This window comes from Gracilinanus agilis, chromosome 4 (assembly GCF_016433145.1).
Source record: "Gracilinanus agilis isolate LMUSP501 chromosome 4, AgileGrace, whole genome shotgun sequence".
Taxonomy (NCBI): domain Eukaryota; kingdom Metazoa; phylum Chordata; class Mammalia; order Didelphimorphia; family Didelphidae; genus Gracilinanus; species Gracilinanus agilis.
This window is the reverse complement of record NC_058133.1, coordinates 385,469,931-385,475,930: the sequence shown is the minus strand read 5'-3', so window position 1 is coordinate 385,475,930 and position 6,000 is coordinate 385,469,931. Positions and strand designations below refer to the sequence as shown.

Here is a 6,000-nt window from a genome sequence, read left to right as displayed (position 1 = left end):
AACACCAGCAGACCTGGAAAACAAGAAGTTCTGGGTTCATATCTGGCCTCAGACACATTCTATCCGTGTGACCCTTGGCAAGTTATTTAATCCTAATTGCCCCACTCTTCTGCCTTGAAACCAACTCACAAAATTGATTCTAACGTGGAATGTAAAGGTTAAGAAAAAGAATGAGAAATTTTCTTTCAACCAGAAAGGAAGGAAACTATTGTTCATCATTATGTTTCTACCAGTAACTATTATCTTATGTGCCAACTTCAGGGCAGTCTCCCTAGAAGAAAAGAAGGTGAAAGGACTGATGGAAGGCCTCTCTACTTTGAAGATCAAAGAAGGGATGGGATCAGGCTAAATGGAATTGTGATAACATATGACAGAGAAAGTAGAACTAGTCAACTCATATTCCTTTTGTTTTCTCTGTCAAAGAAAATGAGTCTGGGAAGGAGAGACCATAAAAAGCTCAAAGGAAGTCAAAACCCAAGAAAACCAAGGAGAGAGTAAACAAGAAGTTTAATTGTTTTCTACCTATTATTTAAAGTCTCCAAGTCTGGATAAATTATAGCTCAGGGTATTGAAAAAACAGAAATAAACAAACAAAATGCATTCACATATCTTCTGTATTGTTGTTGGTAATCTCTAAAAAATGTTAGAGTGGGAGAAGTATTGCAAGCATTATTGTGCTTGCACAAGATGTGCAAATAACACAATTTTCAAAACAAAGGAAGAGGGTAGAATCTTTTGAACTATAAGGTAATGAAGCCAATTCTAGGAAAATTCCAAAACACAATGTAAAAGATGGGACTTATGAGCATCTAGTTATTAACAACCAGCATGCCTTCCTAGAATCAAGAAAAGGTCATGCCATAATAACAACTTTTGAGGTTAAAAGTTAGCTGTTAGATTATTAGCGAAATGAATGCAATATTTAGAATACTATTGAGTGATTTTTTTTTTGCTAAGAAAAAGATACATGAAAGAAGAGGTTGAAATATTCTTAGCCTTCTCTACAATAGCTAAACCTAAGTTTTTAGAAATGATTTTGGTTCTCTGCATTTCCCCAAATTTGCTGATAACTCTTCCATATAACTTGTACAAATAAAGTCAATAGAAATAGCTCTTTTCTTCATTTATTTGTACATCATCTTTGACTAAGATCCAGATCACTAAATTATAGTATTTAATGATCATTTAATTTGGCCCACTAATTTGATAAGTAAAAAAAAACCCTGAAGTCCAAAGAGGGGAAAAGATTTCTCAAGGACGCAGTAATTGGCAGAGGGCAGATTCAAACTCATGCCCTCTGACTCCAAATCCAGTGTTCTTTTCACTGCTGGGATTTTCAGATTCTAGTGTGCTTGAATTTTCCCAACACTGGAGACAAATGAATTTTAACAAAGACATAATAGGAGCTTTCAAGGAAGAATGGTCCTTAGAGGCAAAACAAACCTAGTTCTTTGGTATTATGAACATCTCATTGAAGTCAGCCAAGTTGGCACTCTTCTCTGATGAAAAAGGATACTGATTTCAATTCCAAGGAGAGGTTGTAATTGGCAGAGAGAATCAAAAAGTGACCAAAAACCATTTGTTGTTTGTATTTGTTTACACAATTAACATAATCACAAAGCTAATAGCTACAAACTGATCATAGAGACCAGACAAGTAATTTTGGATGATTTTTGCTTTGGGCCTTATATATGAAAAGAAGCAATATAAGGATTTAATGGCCCTTTGGGTAGTTGTAAAAATATAATTCCAGAGTTCCAAATACTCTTAGTAAAACATGATGTTTCAAGACTATAATTATTTTTTTCCCATGCCAAGAAACTTAACTTCAATTTAATAGCATTTATATTTGGCATAGGACCATGTGCAATATATTTAGGGAAATGAGAGGAGAATAAAGGTGTAGATGTGTAATCTCATCTGTATGTAGATAAAGAAATTCCCTCTACTAATGCAAAATAGCATTGTTACTTAAATGAACTGAAATGTTCTTCAATTTTTAGCCTTAAGGAGTTGCATAGGGCATGTAAGGATTAATAGATTTGTCCATGGTTGCATAGCCAATACATGTCAGGTGGAGCTTAATCTCAGATCCCTCTGAGTCCAAGGTGGGCCATTTCTCTGTTACACCACTTTCCTTCACACACATGTCACATTATTGGGTAATGATAATGCCTTTCCTAAGGAAACTTCCTTTAAATAACTGCCAAATGAATTTTTAATCGATGAAGTTTTTCTTAATTGAGTAGCAGAAATTATGTCTTGATCAATTCGTTTAGTGATTCTTTTCATTTTTCATATTCTTTTATTATTCATTCATTTGGTTTTCACTATATTAATAGTGACCATAATGACTTCCATCAAGAATTACAGTAAATGTCAAATATTCTTTCTTAAGGAGTGTTTTAACACAATACCCATATTCATCATAATAAATTCTTTCACTAGTAACAGGTATTATTATGCAATCTCAAATTTCTTTGAATTTTGATCACTAATTAATGTCTATTTGCTATATAAAATATTACTCATTGCTTCATATAGAAAAGTAAAATTGCTTTCCACTGCAATTGAATTGTTCAAAATCATTTAGGTAGCCACGAGTACTCCTACTTGTTTCAATATAAATTATTTTAATTTTAAGAATTATATATTATTTTTTAAGCATGATTGGACCTTCCTATTATATTTCTTGCATGTTCTCCCCTTTAAAATATCTCTCTTCAAACTCATAGAAATAAATGCAAAAATCAAATTTAGTTCCCTCCAGAGCTCCTGGTTCCTTAACATGTGAGTGGAAACAGTGCTGCCTATGTGGATGGAACCTGTGGCCATCTTAGGTGAAGAATGATTTTAACTATTTTGAGGTAGAATGTATTTTCCATCCCCTCATTTCTCCTGCCTTTTGGATGACATTTAACTTTCCATTATCCTTATGTTGGATTTTTGAATAATCAAACTTACCTGTGAGAGGCAGCATAGTAGAGAGAGGATTAGATTTGGAGTCAATGGATTATAGATTCAGAGCTGAAAAGAATGTCAGAAACTATCTAGCCTAATTCCTTTATTTCATTTCATAGATTAAGAAACTGAGACTTAGAGAAGTTAAATGAAGGAACTGACTCTCTTTCACAGTGGTAATCAGTGTCAGAGATGGAATTTAAACTCAGATCCTCTGACTCCATATCCAGTGCCCTTTTCCTGTATTACATGGATCAAGCCTTAGACACTTGATGGTAGTGTGACTCTGGGCAAATCAACTAATCTAAGGCTTGGTTTCCTCATCGGTAAAATAGGAATAATAATAATGATATCTAATGCAGAGGATACTTGTGAGGCTCTAGTATGATAATGCATGTGACATATTTTGCAAAATTTATAGCACTTATAAATACAAATTATCATTTTGTGGCCAACTTCTAACTTTTTCTAAGTATCCTTGAGAATAAGGCAAAAAAGTGTGACATGGAGAGGCTTACCAACTCTCTGATTTTCAGGGAGGCCCCTGGAATTTTTCCAGGAGTCGTGGTGACTGAGCCACATAATATTATTTTTTTCCAAGGGAAGACTATGAACAAGATCATATTGTGTCACTTTGTGGCTAAGTCTCCTTATATGCCTGCCATCCAAAGTATGACTTTGCTTCCATTATGGGGTTGAGAACCAATGCTACTGTCCACATATCATTTTTTGTCACTGGCACAATTTTACAAAGGGCACCTCCACAAAGTCTTAGAATTAAATCCAGCATTTATGGAGCATGTGAGGTTTTTTTTAGCATTATATATTTCCCTCACTGAATTTCTTAGAGGTCTGAAATCCTGAATTCTGAGCTGACCATCTAGATCTTTTTGAACCTCTGAACTTCTTTAGATAGAAGTTATACTCTATACACATTTGGCTGTCTTCGGGTAGACTTATCAGAATGAAGGTGAAGGAAACTCAGGACCAAATTTTCATTTGAGTCATTTGATTCCATCTGCCTCTGTTATCTCACTTTTTCACTTTTTCACTCATCCTCCTAAAAATATAGTTGTGAAAATACTGTGTCTGTTGGAAAATGTGTGCTGCCAAAACAGTATCATGTCAAGAGGATAAGCTCGTGGGATGCTTAGTACTGGAAAAGAAAGATATAGACTGGCAAATGCCCTACTGTGCATCACAACAGACATAAAAAGATGCCCCTGGCTGAATTTTTTTTTTTCCTGGCAGAGTCCTCTGGGACCTAAACAGCACCAAATTAAACATTTAAATTAAAATCCACAGCTGACCAAACATTATCCCATTCATTTATTTTGTTATCTTGAAAGGCAGCTGTTTTCCAAATTCACCATGTAAGTTCAAACAAACTACGTCTAGTCAACCAATTTATTAATTTTGGTGGCAAACATTGTGAGTTTGTTTTTGAAAACTTTAGCAATGCATTAATCCTTTCAAAATAAACTGAGTAATCCAATGATTTTAGTGACTCTGTTCAGAAACATTGTGGGATAGTGAAAAGAAGAATGAAGTATATAAGGCAGGAGACCTGAGAAACAATCCTAGTCATATTGAATTCATGTGTAGTCACATGCACATGAGGTACCCTTCCTGGACCTCTATTTTCTCATCTATAAAATAAGAAAATTAGACTGATTAGATGATCTCCAAGGTTCCCTCTGGTGTTAAAATTCTGTGATTATATGAAAATGGTTGTCTGATAATTTCTTTTTTTTTGTTGTTAATTTTAGGTGCCTTAGAAGCAAACTTTCACCGCCAAACTATGGAACCTGGGATTATGAAATTTGGTGGATTCAAAAAGACCCTCAGATAACCTAGTCCATTTCTCTCCCTGTGAACAAACATAACCTAAAGATGATTATTTTTTAAATGTTGACCCTTTAAAATCTTTAGAGAAGGCTCCAAGACTTCTCTAACTGAAAACTTAATTTTAACATCTCACAAATACTTAAGTAAGATAATATTTTTTTCTTTTTCTTGCTTTTAATTTAATTTTGTTGTCATGCAAAACACACTTCCATGTTGGTCACTGTTGAAAGAGCAAACTAATACATAACAAACCACCAAAATAAAATCATAAATACACTGATGTGAGAGACAACCTCAATGGTTCTTTCTCTAGAGGGGGATAGCATTCCCTGTCATAAGTCCTTCAGGATTGTCCCAGATCATTGCATTGCTGAGAGTAGCCACATTTTCACAGTTGATCATGGTACAATATTGTTGTTACTGTGTACAATGTTCTCCCAGTTCTGCTCATTTCACTTTGCATCAGTTCCCTACAGATCTTATATCACAATAGTATTCCATCATCAAAACATACAATTTGTTTAGTCATTCTCTAATTGATGGACATCCCCTCAATTTCCAATTTTTTTGCCACTACAAAAAAGAGTAGCTATTGATATTTTTGAGTGAGTAGGTCCTTTCCCCTTTTTTATTATCTCTTTGGGATACAGACCTAGTAATAGTATTACTGGATCAAAGGGTATGCACAGTTTTATAATCCTTTGGGTATAGTTACAAATTGCCTTCCAGAATGATCAGATTAGTTCACAACTCCAATAACAATGCATTAGTGCCCCAATTCTGCCACATTGCCACCATCATTTATCACTTTTATCCAATGATCTATGTTACTTTTTTGGCATTTTCTCAGTACAGCTTTGTATCATATGAAATATCTGGAATGGCAATACCTCAACTATTCAAAATTTCTGGTTTTCATTTGGTATGTAGAATCCAGTCTATCTCATATTTCAAGTCCTTTAGCTAAATTTTTCTGTTCAGTTTTGTTGAAAAGTTTCTGTTTTATGTTTTAAGTATAATGTAGTGGGATAAGACAAGCATTTATGATGCCTTTGATTCTCAATCTCTCAGAGATAGGTGCTACTATTATTCCTGTTTCACAATTGAGGAAACTGAAACACACAGATATTAGATGACTTGCCCAGGCTCCTATACCTAGTAAGTATCCGAGGTCTGATTTGAACTTGGGTC

At 34.4% G+C, this 6,000-nt stretch overlaps 1 protein-coding gene across 1 annotated transcript in view; it reads right to left on the bottom strand.

Annotated features, from left to right (window-relative positions):
* Positions 1-6,000, bottom strand: part of LAMA2 (laminin subunit alpha 2) — a 625,852-nt gene that overhangs the window by 387,735 nt on the left and 232,117 nt on the right. The gene's annotated exons all lie outside the window — the stretch shown is intronic.